This window comes from Ursus maritimus, unplaced genomic scaffold (genome assembly GCF_017311325.1).
Source record: "Ursus maritimus isolate PB19 unplaced genomic scaffold, ASM1731132v1 scaffold_24, whole genome shotgun sequence".
In the NCBI taxonomy this organism is placed as follows: domain Eukaryota; kingdom Metazoa; phylum Chordata; class Mammalia; order Carnivora; family Ursidae; genus Ursus; species Ursus maritimus.
Window position 1 is genome coordinate 15,581,812 of NW_024424897.1, and position 23,819 is coordinate 15,605,630.

Genomic DNA, 23,819 nt, shown 5'->3' on the forward strand with positions numbered 1-23,819 from the left:
GCATTGCCTCCCAACACTTTCACAGATGAGAAGACAGAGGCAGAACGGCCTCATGTGATTCCCCTCAGTCACACAGTAGCAAGCAAAGGAGCTAGTACTTAAAGCACAGAATCCAAACTTTTAATTTCAAGGATATCAAGAAGGCCTCCTCTACCCTAAAAATCTTCCAGCTGTTTCTTGATAGGTCATGCTTGCCAAAAGCCACATTAAGGTGTTTCTGTGTGAAGAGAAGATGCAACTAATCTTGTCCATGGGAATTCTATGTGGGCAAGTACATCCCTGCGACATTTCCCGGTGGCTTGCCACAGATTTTTTACTCCTGCTACCTCTAGGACACACCCCATGATTTGCTCTCATTTTGAACTTTAAGATTTTATTTTTTAAGTAATCTCTGTGGCTAACATGGGGTTTGAACTCACAACCCCCAGACCAGGAGTCGCATGCTCTACTGACTGAGCCAGCCAGGCGCCCCCATCTTGAACTTTGACCAGTACGAGACCTTTGCCTTTAGAACAAGTCCTGGCCCCTTCATCATTTGTACATCAATACCTTTTGTAGTCCTATCCTTAGGTTCTGTTCTAGTTGCTTCTCATGTTCATTTATATCTGTAGTCCCTGTGATGGGGACTTGACAACACTAGAGATTCCGCATTCGTCTAAACTTGGTACTTGTATAGACGTACGCTAAGACTGATTAGTATTTTCTCCAGTAAATGCGCATGAAGGCATAATTTCCTGGGCCAGAAAATAAGAATAGACTGCAAAACTATTAAAAATGGAGGGGATGAGGCGCCTGGGTGGCACAGTTGGTTAGGGGTCGGACTCTTGGTTTTGGCTCAGGTCACGATCTTGGGGTTATGAGATCAAGCCCCACATCAGGCTCCACGCTCAGCACATGGTCTGCTTGAGTTTCTCTCTTCATCTGCCCCTCCCTCCCACCCCTTCTAATAACAAATAAATCTTAAAAAAAAAATGGAAGGGAGGACTTTGGGTGATGGTGTTGGTTATGTGAGTGATATCCATGAAGTTCCAGACCCTTCACATATTGTCTTGTATCTATAATCTTCACAGCCTTGGCCATGATTTTAGTTCCCTTTTACAGATAGAGAACACAAGGCTCAGAGAAGTTACGTAAGGTTACATAGCCAAGATTCAAATCCAGGTCTGTCTGGTTTGCAAACCTAGAGTTCTTTCCCCATTTCTATGCTGGTTGAACGTTGCTGGAGGAATAAAAAGGAAAGGTTGGGGGCTATATATATTGTCTATATATACAAATATACTATAAGCCCATTACTGGGCATCATCTACCACTTTTTGGCTATTAGGTGACATTGGCTCACAAACTTCAGTTGATTTTTTTAAGCACGCACACACACACACACACACACACACACACGTAATGTAGTTCTTGGAAAATATTCTGCCAAGAATCATTGGGGGACAAAATGTCTAAACAAAATTGGTTTTGACTCTGCCCAATGAATTAGAACACTAACTTCAGTGCATAATATTTCTTCTGTGCCTCCTAAATCCTTTTTGCAGAAAACTAAGTTAACTTTTCACATTTGGAAAACTCATGATTTCCAATTCCATTTGGTCTTTCTGAGGCTTGAACTAAATTGTAGGACTTGTACTTATTTGCTCTAGGGCAACAGTTCTCAAAGTATGGTCTGCGGGCTCTGGGGATCTCTGAGGTCTTTCTGGGGGTGTCCACAGGACTATCTTCACAATACTACTAAAATGCTATTTGCCTTTTCTCGGTGTTGAAATTTTCACTGCTGTTACACAACACTGCTGGGTAAAAGGGCTGGGGCCGTAGCATAAATCAGGGCAGTGGCACCAAACTCTACTAGTATGAAAGGCCCATTGACTTAAGAGAATGGAAAGACAAACCACAGTCTGGGAGAAAATATTTACATAACACATATCTGACAAAGGACTAGTATCTAAAATATACAAAGAACTTAAACTCAACAATAACAAACAACACGATTTAAAAATGGGCAAAAGACCTCAATAGACACCTCACCAAAAAAGATACACAGATAGAAAATAAGCATCGGGAGGGTGCCTGGCTGGCTCAGTCAGAAGAGCATGCGACTGTTGATTTCAGGGTCATGGGTTCAAGCCCCATGCTGGGTGTAGGGATTACTTAAATAAAACTTAAAAAAAAAAAAGCATTGGAAAGATGCTCAACATCATACGTCATTAGGGAATCACAAATTAAAACAACAACCAGGTGCTACTACATATCTATTAAAATGGCTAAAATCCAAAGACAAAACACCAACAACCTGATAATACCAAATGCTGGAGAAGATGTTTAACAGTAGGACCCTTATTCATTACTGGTGGGACTGTAAAATGGTAAAGCCGCTTTGGAAGATAGTCTGGCAGTCTCTTACAAAGCAGAATACAGTCTAACTAGAGGATCCAGCGATCGCACTCTTTGGTATTTACCCAAATGAGGTGAAAATGTATGTCCAACCAAACCTGCACGCAAGTGTTTATAGCAGCTTTATCCATAATTTCCAAAAACCGAAAGCAACCAGGATGTCCTCAAAAGGTGAATAAATTGTTATCTACTCGGTGGAATATTACTCAGCTATAAAAAGAAATGAGCTGCCAAGCCATTAAAGGAACATTAAGTGCATATTGCTTAAAGACGCCAGTCTGAAAAGGATATATACCGTAGGATTCCAACTATAAGATAGTCTGGAAAAGGCAAAACTATAAAGATAGTGAAAAAAAAAGATCGATGTTACCAGAGGTTCAGGGGAAGAGGAGCAGGGGTGAACAGGCGGAACACAATCATTTTTAGGGCAGTGAAACTATTCTGGACGATACCGTAACGGGGGATACATGACACGCATTTGTCAAAACCCATAGAACCATACACCATGAAGAGTGAACCCTACTTTAAATGTGCGCTTTGATTAATAAAATATCAATACAGGCTCATCAACTGTAACACATTAGAGCACACTAATGCAATACATTAATCACAGAGGAAACCGTGGGGGGGTGGGGGGGGTAACACGGGAGCGTGTACTATCTGCTCAATTTTCTGTTAACCTAAAACTGCCCTAAAAAATAAAGTCTGCCAGGGCGTGTGGCTGGCTCAGTCGGTGGAGCATGTGACTCTTGGTCTCAGAGTCGTGGGTTCAAGCCCCACACTGGGTATAGAGTTTACTTAAAAATAAATAAAATCTAATAAATAAAGTCTGTTAAAAAAAAAAAAAAAAGGTTCACTGATAGGTTTCCAGATCCCTCATTGTAACTAACCTTTAAGAAACTACCACTTGTCAAATTTAGGTTTGCAATCCAAGAATATTATCCATAATTATTTGAAAAAGCTGTTAAAATGCTTCCTTTTCCAGCTACATATCTGTGCGGGGCCAGATTTGCTTCATAGACTTGCACGAGAGCAACAGCTCACGACAGATTGAAGGGAAAAGCAGATGAGAACGCACCTGTGCTTTATTAAGTCACCCGCTCTAAAACAATCCCTTTCTCACAAAACTTTTTAGAAAATAGTTTTTCTTTTGAAATGCTATTTATGTCAACATGTAATGGGTTTTTTAACATTATTTTTAAGTAAATGGCAATTTTTAAAGAGTCTCGGCTCTCTTTTCTTACACAGGAAATATGGACAGATAAAAATCCACACAGCCAAAAGCTCTTTCAAGAGTATCAAGGGGTCCTGAGACCAAAAAAGTTTGAGAACCGCTGCCTTGGGCCTATGTGGTTTAGTTAAACTTTAATTCGTAGGCTATTTCCGCCCATTTGGCGGGTGATGTACTAATAGCAACCGCATCCAATGGTTAACCACACAGAAGCTGCCAATACCCAGAAAGCGGCCATCAGGCTGTCCGGGCGTATGCAGGAAATATGCGTGCTAAGCGTATCTTTTTTCAAGCGTGAATTTGGAATTTGTTCAATTTCCATTCTTCTGTTATCTTCCTTCAAAATGAAACATTTCAAAGAATATAATAAAACATGAAGGTAAATAAAAAAACAGTGCAAGTCAAATGTATGGTGTGGGAACATAAGGCTTGCTATTACAGCTTTTAATGGCAGCTAGTTCACAATAAACATCGGGCTTAGCCTGGTAGAAAACAGTCACAGACAGGAGGTAATTACTTGTCCATCTCCAAGCATCAGAAACTCTGGAGTCCCTCCAGTTGAATAATGCAGATCTGCCAACTGTCACTCATTTGAACTAATGCTTTTTTGTTGTTTTAATTAAATTGGGGGGGAAAAAAGAACATAAGATAAACCTCCCTCTGAAAGTGCTAAAATTCCATGGATGGATAAATGCATGACCCATCCTTTTACACGGTCTTTATTAGCCTTGAGTAAATCACACAGACTCCCATGAACAGAGTCACAGAGGGGAGTGGAATGTCTACCGAGTTAGGAAGGGCCCGTTGCCAGCAAATCTGAATATTACAGTGAGGTTCTATAAACAGTAAGGGAAAAACAGCTAGATCTTCACACAGATAACAAGAATATAAATGGACCTTTTAATGAGCTTTGCATCATCACGTATGAAATAATAAATACACCCAAACAGAGATAAAAAGAGGAAAAGCAAAATTATGCAACATTTCTGTCGTTAAGATATGTGGGCAGCGGGGCTCAAAATAGAAACCAAGCAGCTTTCCAAAGACGTGAAGGTTTTAGATAAAGAAAATATAATCGCTCTAATTCTTGCTTAATCCTGTTCCTTTGGCTTTTGTCAGAAACTGTTCCCCACCTCTGGTTATCTGAGGACAGTGACACTGTTCACAGAAATATACCTGAAACAGATTCTTACAAGCCCATATTCTAAGGTTTTTACGTTTAAAAAAAGAACTGCGACAAAATTCCAGGTTACGTACGTGTAGGGAGAAGAACCAAGATAGAAAGGACGTATTTTACATTAATCGCTAATATGCTTAGGAATAACTTACATTTATTTTTGCTGTATGCATACTTTGGATCAAAGGGTAATTTAGCATCGACTCTTAAATTGTTAAAAGCTTTCACTTGTTATAAACACCTTACATTATTTGAAATCAAGGGCTCTCCATGTAAATGCTGTGTACTTAGCCAGGGTGTTTTTTCTTGAAATGAAAAATGTGGTTACGAGTAATTCTGATTCGTATTTGGATTATCATTTCATTGGCTAAGAGGTTGCCCTAGTGCTACGATGGAGCCTTCCATTTTGTTTTCCAGTGAAGGAAAACATTTCCCTTCTACAGGCATATGCAGCAGAACCGGTCTATCCCATGGCAATGCTAATAATTGCCTAACTCGTTCTGGGTTCCAGAAGAATTTAAAAATCAATGATACCAGATCTTAGGAACTGTCATGACCTTTACTTTCGATTTCATTGTGAACATTCATGACATGTCACAGGTGCCAACCCTCCCCCCCACAATAATGTGGTGAGAAAATGAATAAAAGTTGAAAGGGAACTGAGGTACTGTTTTTCCTTAGGGGACTGATGCTCACATTCATCGGTTTCACCGGGTCTAGGGCAAGTGTAAGCATGATGATATTAGACCGACATTTTGTAAATCAAGACAACTCAATATTGAGTATGAAGAAGTCTTAGGCTTATCTGAAAGGTTCATTCGGAAGGCTTACAGGTGGAATAGAGCTTATAGAAAGTGTGGGCTTTATTTGACCCTCAGAGTGTTTTTCGAAAAATCGAATTCATTGTCAACAACACAGGTGGGGATATTTCATGAAAACAAACAAACACAAACCTGCATTTCTGTCTTCTGGAACAACTGGAAGGCCTGGCGACAGAGCTCCCACGTCGTTGTGCGAAGGCATCAAGGAAGGAAGGCTAGGCAAGGGCGGTTCCCCTTCCAGAGTCTCCCCAGCCCACCGTATTCACGCGCATTTCCTGCGTGGTGCGTGGATATCTTTACGTGGAAGGCGGTTGTCCATCATCAGCTCTGGCTTCAGCTGTGAGTCAATGAAAACAAGACTGATCAGGTTCAGGTGTCCACTCCTTTGGGGTTCCTCCCTAACTCTTCCAATAAAACTCTATATCATGTATGCAGTTGCAGAACCCAAATGGACCATTTTAGGGAGGCTTTTAGGGCCCTCGTCCCAGATCAGAATCACGTCAGAGTTATTGATCTGGAGATTTTCTGGGAAATAGGGGTTCAGAGTCTTTTCTTGAAGGTTATGTCTAATCTAGGTTGAGCTGGGTAATGTATCTCCATTCAGAATGAGAATAATTCTGAGATTAAACAGGAAAAAGACTCACGATGGAGGTACTATTGTAATGTCTCTCTGGGGGTGGAGAGGGGTCATGCCTGGCTGGCTCAGTGGGAGACCATGCTGCTCTTGATCTCGGGGTTGTGAGTTTGAGTGTGTAGTCTACTTTAAAAAAAAAAGTCTCTGTATATGAGATGACGTAGAGAAGAAGAGTGGGATTCTGGGACCCACACTGCCTCTAACCAGCTGTGGGACCTTAGGTGAGTCACTTGACTCAGCTCTGTTTCTTCACCTGTAAAAGGGGATGTTTTTGCATTCAGAGCCCAGGCCCTATGTTAGAATCACCTGGTGGATTTTTAAAAATACTGATGCCTATGCCCCACCCCAGATCAACTGAATGTGATTCTCTGAGATGGGGACTCAGGAATTGGTATTTTTCTGATGTTCCTCTCTATGATTCTGAGGCACAGAGAGGAAGAAAATTCAATATGATCTCCAAGGAGAGAAGTGATCCGACATGATTGCCAAGGTTCCTTCCCATTCTCCAATTTTGTGGTCTCAAGGCATGGTAGCAGGTGCCAGGAGAATAGCTACTGCCCCATTAATTTCTCATTTATATCAGATTACGGTCAAAACTATTCATTTCACACTAAAAGAAGAAGGAGGAGGAGAAGGAGAAGTAGATGGTGTGGTCATAGCTTTTCATTTTCATTAAGCCACTACACCCAAATTTGAATACCCCTCCCTTAAATTCACTCTCTATAACCACATTCAGGTATCACTTGTCCAAAGCACGCTGATTTAAATATCTTTATCTGGAGAAGGTATTTATACTGTTGCTACTTGAAAGACAGCAAGACCTTCCCAGTATAATAAGGTAACCACCGGCCACACATTGCAGTGAACACCTGAATGTCACTAGTCCCCACTGAGATGCACTGGAAGTGAAAAATACACACTCAGTACAAAAAGAAGTAAAATATCTCATTAATAATTCTTATATGAATGACATGTTGAAATGATAATGTCTTAATAGAGTGGGTTTCATAAAATATTAAAATTAATTTTTCCTGTTTCTTTTTGCTTTTCTAAACATGATTACTAGAAAATTTTCAATTAGGTGGCTCCCATTATATTTCTATTGGACAGTGCTAAGAGATGTCCACTTTCTGAAACTTTAACTGAAGTTTGTAGGGCTTAAAAAAAAAAAAAAAGACAGCTCCAGGGGCTCCTGGGTGGCACAGTTGGTAAAGCGACTGACTCTTGTTTTCGGCTCAGGTCATGATCTCAGGGTGGTGAGATGGAGCCCCGCCTCGGGCTCCGGGTTCAGCGCAGAGTGTACTTGGGACTCTCTCTTCTTCTCCCTCTGCCCCCCCCACCCATTCATGCGTTTATGCGTGCATACGTGCGTGCCTCGAGCTCTCTCAAATAAAAAATAAATAAATAATAATAAAAAAAAGACAGCTCCTCAGAATGAATTCAGTTGGGGTTTTGAAAAACATTTAATTACTAGTCTTTCCCACACAGGCTCCTACAAGGGGTCTCTTCTTAATAGAATTGACTGGAACTACCCGACCTCAGCTGGATGGGTATCCTCAAATCAAAAGCAGTACTTTACACCAACAGGACACTTTCGAGCATCCAAAAATGGCCCTTGGGAGAATCCTAGTGAACACTGTGGGGAGAATGACGGAGAGGTTGCTAGTCATTTCCCTTTCCTTCTGCCTCACGTGAGGAACGTAACTTCAAAACGTCTGCCTGTTGGTGATGTTTCCCCCATTCGCGAGGCGCCGGCCCACTCTGTGCATGAAACAGACACATGGTAAAGAATGAACTAAGTGAATGAGTGCATTTAGGGGGGACACCAAACATCTAAACGTCCACTCCCCCACCTTTGTTTTTCATCAGTGGTGTCTCAAATGCCTCAACTTGATTGTGTCTGCAGTCTTAACGGGATATCCAGCCAAAAGGTCTCCGATTAGCAATATCAGCCCCCGCCCCTGCCTTATCATGCAGCCACAATAGAGGGCGGGAGGGGAAACAGGGCAGCCTGGCTGTTTGGAAACAGAGCCAGCTTGACGTGCAGAAAGAGTAGGCAACTGTCCAGAACACGGGGACTCAAAGGTGCCAGGAGCACTCCTGCACACTAAGCAAACCCTTTTCTCTTCAGCTGGTTGCAGCTGTCTGCACAAGGCTTTGGAGGCCCAGGTGCACCCCTGCATGACTCACCTATAGCTTAATGGGAATACCTTTCAGATCAATTCGACTCAATGAATATTGATTGACTGTGTGTGGCCGGCCTAAGCAGATCCCTCCAAGCCTGTTCGGAGCCCCGTCCAGACAGGGAGGGAAAGCACCGTGTGGGAGGGAGGAAGAGGCCAGAGACGGGAAGGCTGAGAGCGCTGACGACAGCCCTCACGGAGCTCAGGGCCCAGCCAGCGCCAGGCGTGGTGAGAAATGCTTCCGTCGTCGGAAGGGACCTGGCCCCCCGCAGGCAGGGCACACTGAGTAGGGCCTCCAGCAAGAGCGGAGGCACCGTGAGAACGTTTCTTTTCACTCCCTCATCTCCCCTCTCCCCTCTCCCAGGCCCACACCCACCTCTACCAAAGAACTTACTCATGGTCTTGTTTATTTTCCTTCCTCCCCCACAAGCAATGAAGGCCAGGCCTTACTCCTCTGAGTCGCCAGAACCTGGCACAACACTTGGCACTTAAGTGCTTCGGCAGCGTTTGCCGAGTGAATACGTGACTACGCCTCCTGGCCTCTTTGGGGGCCCCAGGAGCGTCTGTTATCCCGCCCAGGGCACTGGGTTCCTCCGCCTCCAACTCCGCCTGTCTCTACAGTCCAGACACATGTTCTGAAACAAAGATGAAGGCGAAGAGGCGGAGGACAGGTCAGGGCAGGAAGCTCCTGCCCCCCGCGTGCGCGCAGACCTCGCCGGCTGCCAGAATGTGCTCCGCCCTTTCCCATGGCCGCGTGTTCCTGTTCCACCCCGGACCCCAGGAGGTTTCTAGGAGAAAAACCGTTCTTGCGACTTGTTTGGCTCTATTTTGTACCAAAACCAAGAAAAAGCAGCGTATATCCAAACCTTACCCCCTCCCCCCCAACAGTAGAGTACTGTACTTTCTAACAAACTGACCCACCGTCGTTTTCCAGCTCTTATGATATGCTGCGAGTAAGTGGCTGGCACTCAGGAAGCCCAAGGTTCCAGCAACGGTTGTGTGGCCTTGGATAAGGAACACAGAGAGACTCTTTGTCTTCTGGTTTCTTCCAAGTATTAAAAGAGATAGTGGTATATTCAATGGGTATGAAGAAAGCTTAACATTCGTCTGCATGAAGCTCTTTGAAATGCATGAAGGGCACTACAGTGGATAAATTCAACACTTGCCCTAGTGTTCAGTGGGAACCCTTGTCCGAACATTTGTAAAATCTCTCCGTGGATGTGTATACACACACATACACGAATACATTTTAAATCGCTTCATTGCTTTTAAAAATGTTAAGTAAACACACTGCAATGATTATAAGGCATCTGTACTGTGTCTCCAATGCGAGCCTGCCACGATAAGAGCTATTTGAGAAACTAAATCACATCAATGAAAGAATAGCAATGAGTCAATTGATGGAATATTGCATTAGCAATGGCCTCTGACCCCGCATGATGCCAACTGAATGCTTTTTCCTTCTTGTAATTTAATCATTTTTCAGTTAAATTAATTTCTTAAAATCCACTCAGATAAGCCGCCTATGTTAAACACACACACACACACACACACACACACACACACCCCTCCAGGTGTAGGTGAAATGGGAGACAAATGACACCCACGCTGTGACTTTTTACCTCCACTTTATTCTGGGAATGGACAATATCCCATTTCTTTTTTCCATATCTGATAAGAATTTTCCATAACTTCTTCCTGCTAAAGAGTGATGTTGTCAAGAGGCCCCAAATACCCCAAGACAGAGACCTGGTCAACACCACACAAAATCATGAAAATACAGCGAGTAGGTCTGCCGTACAGACTAACTGGTTTTGTTGTTATGGTTGTTTTAATACGAACTAACTGGCTCAGAAGGTGGCTTTGTACAGGGAGCAACTCCGAGGAGCGCTAACAAGCCCGCCCGCACGTTTGTGCTCAGGCTTGCTGGTAGAGCGTCTTCCACACACATCCAGGAATTTGTCTGAGAACAGAGCGTGGTTAAGTCATGTTTTAAGAATGTTCTCTCATTATCCTGACTCAGAGGGCGCAGTGAGCCACAGAAAGGAGGTGGCACGGGCATACCTTCTGTTTTGTCTGGTTTTCAGGAAATGCCTTCTGCCGCATTGATGGCCGTAGACTGATGTCACTGAGGTTCGTTCCTTCACATCTTTTTACAGGGCTGGAGCAAGAGCGCTTTTTCCTGATGACATTCGTTAAACTGCGTGACCTGGGGGTTAGGCCTGTTGAGGGAGGGGAGCATGGAGAGAAGCCCCTCTAGGAGAGGTGAGTGGAACTAGAAGAGGGCTTCGCATGGAAAGAGAGGAGAAAGGGCAATAACAAAAATCATGAGCCACGAAATTTGGGAAAATAGAAATCTAAGAGCTGTGGTTTGGCAAGTAACTCCGACCGTTAATGGGAAAGGCAGAGAGAGAAGGAAAAGGAAACGGGGACGAAGAGCATGAAGGAAAGGAGGGAAGGAGGAGAAGCGGAGGGGAGCGAGAGACGAGGACAGGCAGGGAGCTAAAAGCAGCAAGACTCAGCATATGATACAAATGCATCAGTAAGGGACATTATGAGGAAATGCACTGTGATGAGAGCCTATGAAGTGAACAATCAGGAGAGGCCAACATGGCACCTCTGGTCCTCTCAGTGTCCTGGAACTAGGAGAGATTCCTGTGGTAATTCATCTTTAATCAGCATGTCTCATGCCAATGGACAAGCATGTGCTCGAATGCCATTTTGAAGTTTCCTCAGAGGCTGGGATAGGGATCATGAGGTCATCATTAGCAGTTCTGGTGAGGAATCTCCTCACAGGTCCCCACATGATATGTCACACGCACACACACACACACACACACACACACAGAGGCATACATGCACACTTAAAAACCACTCCATGGCTTTCCATTGCACTTAAGATAAAACCCAACCTCATCTCTCCTACAGCCTCACCAGCTCTCCCTCACAGCAGCCTCGTGGCCATACCGGCTGCCTTGCAGTTCCCTGAATCCCCTGAGCTCTCTCTCACCCCAAGACTTTCCCAATGTTGGGGTGCCTGGGAGGCATAGTTGGTTAAGCTCAGGTCACAAGCTCAGGGTTGTGAAATCGAGTCCCAAACAAGGCTCTGGGCTCAGTGGGGGATCTGCTTGAGATCCTCTCTCTCCCTCTCCCTCTACCCCTCTCCCTGTTCTAAATCAATAAATCAATAAATAAATGACTTTCCCAACGTCGTTTCCTCCGCCTGTGCTCCTTCTTCAGCCTTAGAGAGCTGGCTCCTCTTCATCCTCTACGCCTCACCAGGAGAGGCCATCTTCAACCACGTTGTCTCAATAGGTTCCCCCACTCCCCAGCACCAGCCCCAGTATTCCCTCTCTATATACTATTAGTGTTCTGCACTATCATTTATCAGTGTATTCTTATTGATTTGTCTACCTGTAAGTTTTCCTTGACACCTACCAAATATTTGTTTATTTTTTAAATAGATTTTATTTATTTATTAGAGAGAGAGAGAGAGCATGAGTGGGAGGGAAGGGCAGAAGGAGAGGGAGAGGGAGAAGCAGACTCCCTGCTGAGCAGGGAGCCCGACATGGGGCTCTATCCCAGGACTCCAAGATCATGACCTGAGCTGAGGGCAGATGCTTAACCGACTGAGCCACCTTGGCGCCCCAAATATTTGTTGATTAAGTGCACAAATGGAATGTTCCAGATTCACTGATTTGGGATGCCCAGATTTGGGGACTGGTAGCAATCCCCAGCAACCCCTCTTTACTAAGTGTCTCCTCCTCCTCCCTGCTGCCCCACACCTCATTCCCACCTCAGCCTCAAAGCTGCTCCTGGCCACCGTCTAGTTAAAGGGGAGGCAAGCAGCCGTCCTTGGGTGGGGCGGACACAGTCAGAAGCCTCAAAGAGTTAAAGGAGGAAATTAGAGTTAGCAACTAATCTGATGCTCCTTCTATATAATTAGAAAAACAGAAAGAGCATCACCAAAAGAAAGAGTCCTGGAGAGCAAAGAGCACAGATGTTAGGAATGTTCTACGTTTGGGGATCAAGTCTCCTCTGGGTGGTAGGGTCCTCCGAGGGATCCCCACTCCACCCCTCTGCGTGCAGAGGGCATTCCTCACAGCACAAGCTCCCTGGCTGCCAACATCAGGAAACGGGCGATAAGAAAGGAGGCTGCCTGGCATGGTGCACTGGGTGTTATACGCAGCTAATGAATCATCGAACTTTACATCGGAAACCGGGGATGTACTGTATGGTGACTAACGTAATATAATAAAAAAATCATTAAAAAATAAAAAAAATAAAAATAAATAAAAATAAAAAAGAAAGAAAGGAGGCCGCCTGCCCCCCAAAGCAGCGCTACCCCTACTCTTCTATCTAGCTGCCTTTGGGGTGTCGTTCTGCTCTCTCCCTCACTGGCTCCACGCTTTTATCCAAACAAAATATCCCGGGGTGATATCCACTTCATGAAGGTTCAGGAATTTCTTAGCATTCATGCTCTTCTGCCTTCTTGATGAGAAGGATATTTATTTATTTATTTATTTATTTATTTACTTACTTACTTACTTATTTATTTAGGCCTCAGTATTTATCTGTCCAGAAACATGTTTAAAGATCACATGAGATCCTGATGCTGTCAGAGCTTCCTGAAGCCTGGGTCTTGCTCAGAGCTCGATGATTAGTCCACAAATTAAACTCTTGGCCAAACATATATGGCTCAAGTTTATCCAAAGTCCAAACAAATCAGATACTCCTTCTGGACAGAAGTCAAATTCTTTCCTTTGGTAACAATTGCTCAGAAATTTAGAAAAGCAGTACGTTTTATATCCTCAGAGTTCTTATAATCACATCCAATCTCGTCTAAAATGCATCAATTGCTATAATGAAGGGCTCTGAAAAGTCTGAGGCTTCCAAAACGGATAAAGAACTCAAAGCCTGTTTGAACTTTTGAGAAATATCTCAACGCTATAGGATCCAAAAACATTAATGAGTTTGCCCTCTCTTTGTAAAACAGCACAATAGGCCAGCTACAACTCCAAATGAGGAAAATTCTAAGGGATCCCCTAAAGGACATACTTTCTTTCTTTCTTTTTTTTTTTCATTATAGGGAGTTTGTCAATCTTTACTAGAATCTGCTTGGTTCCACAAGAGAATCAGATCTCAGATATTTGACCTATGAAAGCCCAACAGGCATTACTAAATTTCATATAGTTCATGGACGACTGCAAGTCCCAAACTGGATACACCCTCACAATTAGGGATGAGGTCATAAAACGTCAGTCTCTGAAATTCAGGATAAAAAATATCAATATAAAATTAACCACCATGATGTCAGTAACATAAGATTAACGTTTTAAAGAGATTAACAAGCCTTTCGAGCGGTTTTGTCAGTTTGGAGGTGATGTGCCCTGGTGTATCTCGGCAAGGAGAAATAAATCTACATAATGTAAATAATCATGAGAGCTACCGTTCGCTGAGCAGCTATGATGTGGCAGACGCTGTGCCAGAAACTTTGTTTCATTAATCCTCCCAACGAGCTGGCAAGGAGGCTCTAACGATTCCCATTTTAACTATGAGGATTTTGAAGTGTGAGGGGGCTGAAAGTTGTTCGCTGTCACACAGCAAGTGTTACTGCTGGGTTCCAACCCTGCTCTTCTCAACTCCAAATTATGCTGTTAATGGCATGAGTGGAAGAGAAACGGTCCTGTGAAGGGATGCAGAAAGTGAGTTAACTGAAACCAAGATGTAGGAAGGTCTCTGAACGCTTTGACGTGAATAATCCAAATCAGTTATCCAGACTGAAACAACTCTGGAGGGAAGGGATGTGATTCCTTAAGGCCTCCGCAGCCTGCTAGGGAAATCCCTTAAGAATACCCAAGTCCCTTTGATCTAATTCAATATTCACCAAGCCTTCTGATCTTTAATTTGATCTCCTGGGGATGCCTTTTCCCCTGGTGGGGAAAGTACCTTATGCACATGACCAGGGCTGGTCAGCTACCAGTTATATTCTCTGAGATGAAATAATAAGTCAGTCAGGGGGAGGGCATTTCGTCTCTGCTGAGTGGAATCACTGGGAATCAGTTCCTGAAAAGATCAGCTCTGAATGAACTGACATGGCATTATCTGATCCTACAAAATCAAGGACCCGATCCTGGGTCTTCAATGACCTCCCTCAAAATGTCCAGAGGTCTCACGTCGAAACAGCCTACCTAGCAATCCAGCCACCTTAATGACAGCTCTACAGGCCACGTTTCATAAATGACATTAAGAGACTGTCGCATGGCATGCTTTGGCCAAATAGAGCTAGGGAATGAATGCAGAATGTCAAAACAGCCCATGGCATATTCAATAAGCCATTAGCCAGTTTCTAAAATTAATCAGATGGATCCCCCGCATAGAGACGTTCTGGAGGAGATCTCCTGAGACTTTAGAGGACTACCATGCCCCCAGTCCCCTCCTCAGGAAAGTCACTCCTAGAGATTTTTTCCATAAACAAACTGCTGGCTCATGCCTTGTACACTGAATGAAAGCAACACCACCACATTGGCCTTAAGCAGTCATGGCGAAGCCCAAGGTAAAACTGACCGTGTTAGTATATAATAAGGGAGGCCATCAGCTTCTGAGGCCACTTGGCAGGAGAGCTCCTGATTAGACAGTAACAAAGTGACCTAGTTAGACTCCTCTCTTAGGAGGAGGAAATATTAGGTGGACAAAGAGCTTGTGTTGTTCCAGATCAGATGAGTAGCTGAGCCAGGTCTCAGTGAGGCTCCTGGATATCCCAGGCTTAGGGGATAGTCCGTCTTGGGAGGCTTGGAATGCATAACTACCCCCTCTGGTCAGCTTACTCTTTGCACTGAATTCAATATTTCCCTCAAAAATGTTATTTCTGAAACTTAATACATGGAACACTCCTGAAATTTTATACTTGAGGCTGCCCTTTACAGAACTCTTAGATTAAGCTACAGAACTTCCTGATGCTTATTTGCAAACACCAAATATCTCCCTCATTAGAACCCATGATTTACTTGAGTCTAAGTTCTGTTTTCTTCACTTATTCATCATCCACCAGGGACATTTTACAAAGAATTTTGCGAAGAGAAAGATCCTTTCCCCAGTCAGGAATTGTTTTTTTTTTTCCCCCTCATGTCAATATTTCTCTTCCTTAACACTTCGCTTAATGCTAGAACCAATCTTATTTTACAAGCTTAAGTTTATTCTTCAAACGCTAAAGTTGGAGTCACTGGGTAACCGTTTATGGGCTGGCCCCTGGCACTGCCACCTTCTTTCAAGAGCACCAGGATTCTTTTCATGGAGCTTAATTTTCAGAAACACTTTGAAACGTAGAAGAGTTTAAAACTGAGCTATGAAGTGACATCTCCAAACTTTGTTACTGAAAAATCTGAAAATAGCAGCGTGTGCGGCTTTCTCAGTCAGTGGAGCACGTGACTCTTTATCTCAGGATAGTGAGCTCGAGCCCCACCTTGGGTGTAGAGATTACTTAAAAAATAAAAAATAAAATAAAAAATAAAAATCTGAAAATATTTATGCTTTTCACTCATGTGCATTAAATAAAATCTTAAAATGTGCCTCAGAAAGTAAATTATTGAGTGCTTACTGTAGACCAAGTGTGATGTCAAATGCTTGGCCCTCTCTTGTTTAATCTCCACACTGATGCTTTGAGGCAGATAGTATTATTTTATACAGATGTTGAAGTGGAAGGAGAAAAATCTGGATCTAACATGTGCCATGGTGCTTTTCTTACTAGTAGGCAACATCAGGAGCTGAGAATAGGGAGCCCTTCCTTTGAGCTCTTGTCTGCTTCTTACCTGTGTCCTCAGGCATGTCACTTCTCTTTAACTATCTCGCCTGGGCTTCCACTTCCTCCTCTGTTCGTCCTGATTATCATTAATCGTTATGATTATTTTCATTTGAAGGGGGTCCTAACTTCAACAGAACAAGCTCTCCATCTATCATTTCACTATTATAGTTTCAATCAGTGTGTCTGATCAAGATTGAAAGGCAAATTTGGGACAACATGGATGGACCTAGAGGGTATTATGCTACGTGAAGTAAGTCAGACAGAGAAAGACAAATATCATATGATTTCACCCATATGTGGAATCCAAACAAATAAACAAACAAACAGCAGAATCAGACCTATATATACACGAACAAACAAAGGAGAGGGGGTAGGCGGACGGGCCAAATGGGTGCAGGGGAGTAGGAGATTCAGACTTTCAGCTATGGAATGAATAAGACATGGAACTAAAAGGCACAGCATAAGGAATAGAGTCGATGATACTGCGAGAGTGTTGTATGGTGACAGATGGTGGCTGTACTTGTGGCGAGCACAGCATCATGTATAAACTTGTGAATCGCTATGTTGTACATCTGAAACAAATGTAACATGGTGTGCCAACTATACTTGAATTTTAAAAAGTAATTTTAAAAAGATGGAAAGATAACCATGGGGAGGGGGTCTTAGGTTAGTACTTATCAGCTAATGCTTCAATTACCAATTAATGCTTTGATAAGGATTACTTGATAGCCAGCTAAGAACAAGAACAGAACATGGGCTGAGCTACCATGGATGGAAAAGTACTAGTGACTGTGGAAGGACCGATGGAGGTTGGATGACAAAGTGCCCAAAACAAAGGTTTCACCCAAGTACATATTATTTGGACTCTCCCTGGCTCAGGTCATGCCTTGGAATGTGGTGTGAAGGCAGGGAGTGATGTTCAGAGTATCATATGCAGTCTGGTCTGGCTGAAGTATGAATGAAAAATTGCTGACAGAGGAAAACCAAGAAAGCAAGCCTGGGGGAGGGTATAGGGAAAGCCGTAGTCAAGAGTTTGGGTTTTATGCCGCAGTCAGGGAGGAATCTGAGAGCTTCTTAGCAGGGGACCACAACATGAGACCCAAGCTGCTTACAGAATCAGGGAAATGGCGGGGCTAGGGTATGGAAGACAAGGGCTTAAGACATGGGCAGGAGGTCCTTACAATAATCCAGTCATGAGGTCCTGGAGCCCCAAACTAGGGTGGTGATGATAAGAATAGAAGGAAGGGTGCAATGCTGCAGGAGATATGGATGACAACTGGATTTGGGGGATTGCTGAGAAGACACCCAAATCACAGACACCTCGGGATGATGCTGGGCACTAATGAAAGGTTCAAGAATTTTTATTCTCCTTTCCCTCTATTCTCTATCCAATCGAAAATGCCCTTACTTGACATCAGTATGCAAGTTATTGAGTGCCTGCATGTACAAAATGAATGGAAGAGTCATCTTGGCCGACCAAAAACCACAGACAGAAATAAACCTGGCAGAGAGAAGGTGAGGCTAGCACAGGTTCTGGTCCTTTCCAGATCTGTGGGCATTAGTCTAAACCTCTAACAACGTCCTTCCTTGGGAAAGGCAACTAAGATTACTGATAACAAGGAGATAACTGGGATCTGGTCTCAGTTCTGCAACTGACAGGGCACCTCCCTTAATCGTTTATTTTTTCCTTCTCATTTCGGAGCAGGTATCTCCGAGATCCCCCTGAACAGCTCAAACTCTAGGGCTGCGCTGTCTTTCCACCACATCTATTGCCTTTAATATTACTTTATTCAGTTAAAACTATTTTCCCCTCTCGTTTTCTAATCACGTTCTTTACAAAGCACAGCACTGATTCGGAGCAGGGGTGACGGCCTCAATATCTGGGTCTGGGCTTGGGCATCAAGACAAAGCCAATCCGCGTGCTCCTTCCGCGTGTCTTCTCTGCCTGCCCGCCGCCAGCACCGCTCTGCCTCCCTGATCGCATCCCGTTCCCACGGCAACCGCGGGGTGCCCGCGTCCGGGCTCAGGACCTCGGGGCCCCGGCCCCGCCCCGCCCCCACGCCAGCGCTCGCGGCCCCAGCTCCTAAGCGCGCCGCGAGGAGGCCGCGTTGCCAAGGAAACGGGAGGACGCCAGGCAGCCGCCCCCCACCGCCTCCGCCCCTAGAAAGCCCTGCCGCCGCCGCGGAAAGCTGCCTCCGGGGAGGAGGAGGAAGAGGGGCCGGTAGCGGGAGGGGAGACGAGACAGGAGGAGGAAGAGAGCACAGAGACGGCCCCCGCGCGATTGATGGGCGGCCCCTCCGCCCCGGACCAGCCCGCCTGTCCCGCCCCTCGGGCCCTTCAGCCCGCACAGGTGGGGAAGGACTGACCAGCCAGGTAACGGCCCGCCCCAGCCGCGCGAGCCCCCGGCTGCCCCCAGTCCTCCGAGGAGGTGTGGGGAGGGAAAGGGGGACACCCTCTCCTTTCTGCTTCGGCCATTCTGGAGAGAAATCGGGCCGAAGCCTGGCGGCCTGGCCGCTCCCTCTCCCCGAGCTGTCCCCGTGTTTTCCTGCTTCAAAGGGACAGGTATGGGGGGCCCGGTGATCACTATTTGCACACTGGCAGCCGCCCCGCAGCTGCGTAACTTCCCCGCAGGCTCTTCGCGTCTGCAAGTCCAGAGTAGGTCTACACGGACTGCAAGGCCCCTCTGGCTTCGGAGAGGGAAATTGTTCACACTATCATCGTTGGGAGCGTCGAATTGCTTGTCAAGCCTGTGACATCAACCCCACCCCCCCAAAGTTTCCCAGTTACACATGGAGTCTATTCAGTGTGTGACCGCCCATCTCTGTCACAGTTTCACAATAAAATAAAGAGTCACCGCCAAAGAGCTTTTCTTACAAGCCCCTTACACCCCCCACCGCTTGACTTCTTACACCAAATTGGCTGGGAGACTCCGATTATCTCCCCCCATTCATGTCAATTCCTTCACTGTGCCTTCGGTCACAGCATTCTCTCAGTAGTGGGGTGTTAGCAAAATTGGCCCGAAATCACTCATCTTTGTTGTTTATATTCAAGTAATTTTTATAAGATTTTAGAACTCTTAAGATTTTTTTAAGCTAAGACTTAAAGAAATCCAGTAATCTTTGTCATTGCAAATTAATGGTGTAAAAGGAGAAATAAGTTCTGAGCTCCTAGTTCCAAGCACTCAGTTGTGGAAAAGGGGGGGAATTTATAAACCAGATTGTCAGGTATTAATATAGCCATATAGATTTTGGTCCAAAGGAACCTGCAGCCTAAAGAGGGGCTTAAATTTACATTTTTCTTTATTGCTGAGCCAATAAAATATTCACTTTAATACTTCTGATATGAGAACATATTAGAAACTTTTAAGAGGAAAACAGTGAAATAGCTTGATGTTATTAAAAAGAGTTCCCTCCAATTCTTTTGACAAATGTGGTCATAGAGCAGAAGGACAGTACGTGATATTTTAGAGAACTGAAAGAAATCTATTCTGCAATCAGATTCTGTTCTCCTTAGTCAGGAAAACTTGGTTTGAATTCATTGCAAACTTACACTAGAGAGGAATACATATGTCACAAAGTTCTTAGAATATTCCTCATTGAAATTTCACAGATATGTAGAATTTTGAGGCCAAGAAGAATCACTCGCTCTTGCTTTCAGCAAAGCAGGGCTCCCTTCTCCCTTGCCCACATCCCTCCTACTCCCTTCTCCTCTCCTTCTCCCTCTCCCAATTTAATATGGCTTCTTAAGTTGATTTTTAAAGCACATATTTGGCCCAATATATTGTCACCAGAGACTTAAAACAGAAGCGTGCATGACCATGAGTGGATTTTAAATTGAGAAGCAGTTCAAAGGTGAGAAATGAAAAAGAATACAGAATGCTATTTTAGAAACATGTGCCTTGCCCACATTTTATTATCACCCCCCTCCCCCACCTGTCTGTATTTGAGGAGGAAAAAATTGGGGGCTTCAAATGGCCATCTGGCTGAGTAGGCCCACTCAAGTGAGATCTGCAAATTAAGCATTATCTCATGTGAATTTATTTCCAAACTGTTATTTCTGTTTCTTGTTCGTCCTGGTCAGTTTTCAAACCTGCAGTACAGTATGAGGTTCAAGTGGTACTTCAAAAAGCTGGAGAGCGTTTACCTAAACCGTGGTGATCTCCTAATGATCTCTTTCCCTGGTGCCTATAGTATTTGTTTACTCTCACAGAGTATTGGTGTATTTAAATAAATTACATGTGGCACCATGATGCTTCTAAATATGGATTTTATAGTAAAGTACAGTAATAGAGAGTTTATGGGAGGGTAAAGAGACTTTTGTAGGTAATTTGAAAGTCCTTTATTTGGTGGATGATTGTGAAGTCAGAGGTAACCTAGCAAGTAGTTCAAATAGTGTTATTTCCTACCTAGTTAGACAAAGTTTTTTCATGCCTCTTGACTTAGAAGCCTCTTTAAAATAACACAGCATTAAAGCCAGGATATATTAGTTGGTTTTTCTATGTTAATTTTGTAACCAAAATGTATCATCCAAGTACACTCTGGAATGTGCCCCTTCAGTGACCATTAACACATTTTAGTTATGAAACCTTATGTTCTCTGCCTGATTAATATTCAGACAGGCTTCTCTTTCTAACAGTAGCAGCAGGGGTTCATCTTTCTGCCTGTTTTCACACCATTGTTTTTCTAAAAGAGTGGGAACATAACTTTATTCTGTGCAGGTACAAATTCATATGAAAAGTTGAAAGTGATTATTTATTTGAGAGAGAAAGAGAAGGGGGGAGGAGGAAAGGGAGAAAGAGAATCTCAAGCAGGCTCCATGCCCAACACGGAGCCCGAAGCAGGGCTTGATCTCACGACCCTGAGATCATGACCTGAGCCAAAATCAAGAGTCAGATGCTTAACCAACTGAGCCACCCAGGGGCCCCAAAATTGATCTTTTAAAGTGTAGTTCTAAAATGACTATTAAGAATCCTCGGAGGCAAAATTTAGGTTTTGCATGTAGTCTGTGGAACTATCTGTTGGATTGTAGGACTTGGATTCTCAAAGACCAACTTTCTATACTTCAGAGACAGCAGCTCCAGAGGAAGCAGCACAAGTTACTAGATAATATTGCTCAGGGCTAGGAGGTAAACCTAGTGAGATTTCACAATGACCAGGCCAGACACTGAGTCACCATGAGTCAGGGGCAACCTGATTGTGCCAATATCTACACAACTGAAAAAAATGGAGAGGGGAAGGAAAGCTTCAGAAGGCAAACACCTGAGGGTAAGGATATTGTCTATCTTAGCCTGCTGTTTCTCGAGGGGCCAGAGCAGCACCTATCACATGGTAGTCACTAAAAAATGTGTATCAGAAAGAAGAACAAAGCTGGAGGCCATGTGCTTCCTGATTTCAAACAATACTACAAAGCTATAGTAATAAAATTGTATGATATTGGCATAAAAGCAGACACATAGATCAATGGAACAGAATAGAGAGCCTTGGAAAACTCATGCATATGTAGTCAATTAATTTATGACAAAGGAGCCAAGAATTTACAATGGGGACAGGACAGTGTCTTCAAAAAATGGCACAGGGAAAACTGGAAGGCACATGGAAAAGAATGTAACTGGGTGATATTACACTATACAGAAAAATTAACTCAAAATGGATTAAAGACTTGAACATAAGACCTGAAACCATAATACTCCATAAGTGGCAAGTGACTTGATCTTGGTCTTGGCAATGCTTTTTTGGATTTGATATCAAAGGCATCAAAGGCAACAAAAGCAGGGTGCCTGGCTGGCTCAGGTGGAAAAGCAGGCAACTCTTGATCTCAGGGTCATGAGTTTGAGCCCCATGTTGGGTATAAAGATTAAATAAATAAACTTAAAAAAAAAAAAAAAGGCAACAAAAGCAAAAACCAACAAGTTGGACTACACCAAACCAAAAAGGTTCTGCATAGCAGAGGAAACAGTCATCAAAATGAAAAGGCAATCTACTGAATGAGAGAAAATATTTCTAAATCACATAGCTGATAAAAGGTTAATATCCAAAATATTTTTTTAAAAAATGCATACAACTCAATAGTAAAAAAAAAAAAAAAAACAATTTAAAAATGAGTAGAAGATTTAAATAGACTTTTTCCCAAAAAGACATACATATGGCCAACAGCTACATGAAAAGGTGCTCAACATCACTCATCAAAAGGGAATGCATATCACCCTTACTGACAATGAGATATCACCTCATCCTTGTTAGAATGTCTAGTATCTAAAAGATAAGAAGTGTTGATCAGGATGTGGAGAAAAGGGAATCCCTGTGCACTGTTGGTAGGAATATAAATTGGTGCAGCCACTGTGGAAAACAATATGGCGGTTCCTCAAAGAATTAAAAATAGAGCTACCATATGATCTAGCAATTCCACTTCTGGTTATTGATCCAAAGCACTAACTCACTGCAGCATTATTTACAATAGCTAAGACATGGAGACAAATTCAGTATCTATTGATGGAGGAATAGATAAAACATGAGATATATATCAGACAGAGAAAGAAATACTATATGATCTCATTCATATGTGAATCTAAAAAAACAAAACTCATAGATACAGAGAACATTCAGAGAACAAACTGGCAGTTGCCAGAGGCAGGGAATGGGGGCAGGGGGAGGCAATGTGGGTGAAGGAAGCCAAAAAGCACAAACTTCCAGTTATAAAATAAATAAGTACTGAGGATGTACCGTATAGCATGGTGACTATAGTTAATAATGCTGCATATCTGAGGGGCGCCCAACTGGCTCGGTCAGAAGAGCGTGTGACTCTTGATCTCAGGGTCGTGAGTTTGAGCCCCACGTTGGGTGTAGAGTTTAATAAATAAAATAAATCAACTTAAAAAAATACTATTTGAAAGTTGCTAAGAAAGTAGATCTTAAAAGTTCTCATGATGAGAGGAAAAAAATTATAACTGTGGGTGTTGGATGTTAACGAGACTTACTATGATCGTTTTGCAATATATACAGATATTGAATCATTCTGTGGTACGCATGAAACAGATGTCCTGTTCTGTGTCAATTAAAAAAATACGTGTATTAATCACTGAAAGGGCTTCACTGGCCAAAAAAGCAGGATGTGTAGGACCTCAGATGACCACGAGGAGGTCTAGCAGACTCATCATGAACAGCGCCGTTTAATAACTGTGTGACTTTAAATATTTTGGTCATAAACTCAGGCCACACCAATCGGAGCCAGAGCTCTTGAGAGCATTGTCTCTACTTCCTTACCTCTCATTTGCGCAATTCACTGCAATCTGTCTTCAGAGCTCTCACAAGGTTATAAATAACCTGCTCCTTGCAACACGCTCTTCTCAGCATCGATGAAACCGCGCCCACCTGGTTTGCCTCCTGCCTCTCTGGCTGCTTTGCAGCTTCTCTTCCGCTCGGTGTTCTCGAGTTGGAATGTTCCTCAGCTTTCTGTCCCGGGTTCTCCTCCTCTTTCCAGTACACATACTGCCTTCAACTTCAGCTGTCACCCAATGCCAGTGGTGCCCAAATCCTTACTTCTCTCGTCAGCTCCAGAGCCCTGCATCTGGGCGCTGGCGTG

At 43.6% G+C, this 23,819-nt stretch overlaps 1 protein-coding gene across 1 annotated transcript in view; it reads left to right on the top strand.

Annotated features, from left to right (window-relative positions):
• The first annotated feature begins 18,261 nt into the window (after positions 1 to 18,261).
• The window catches only part of MARCHF10 (membrane associated ring-CH-type finger 10), a 79,416-nt gene continuing 73,858 nt past the window's right edge, over positions 18,262 to 23,819 (top strand). The window contains exon 1 of the mRNA XM_040640430.1: positions 18,262 to 18,614. The gene's annotated coding sequence lies outside the window, so the exon portion shown is untranslated. The remainder of the gene's footprint in view (positions 18,615 to 23,819) is intronic.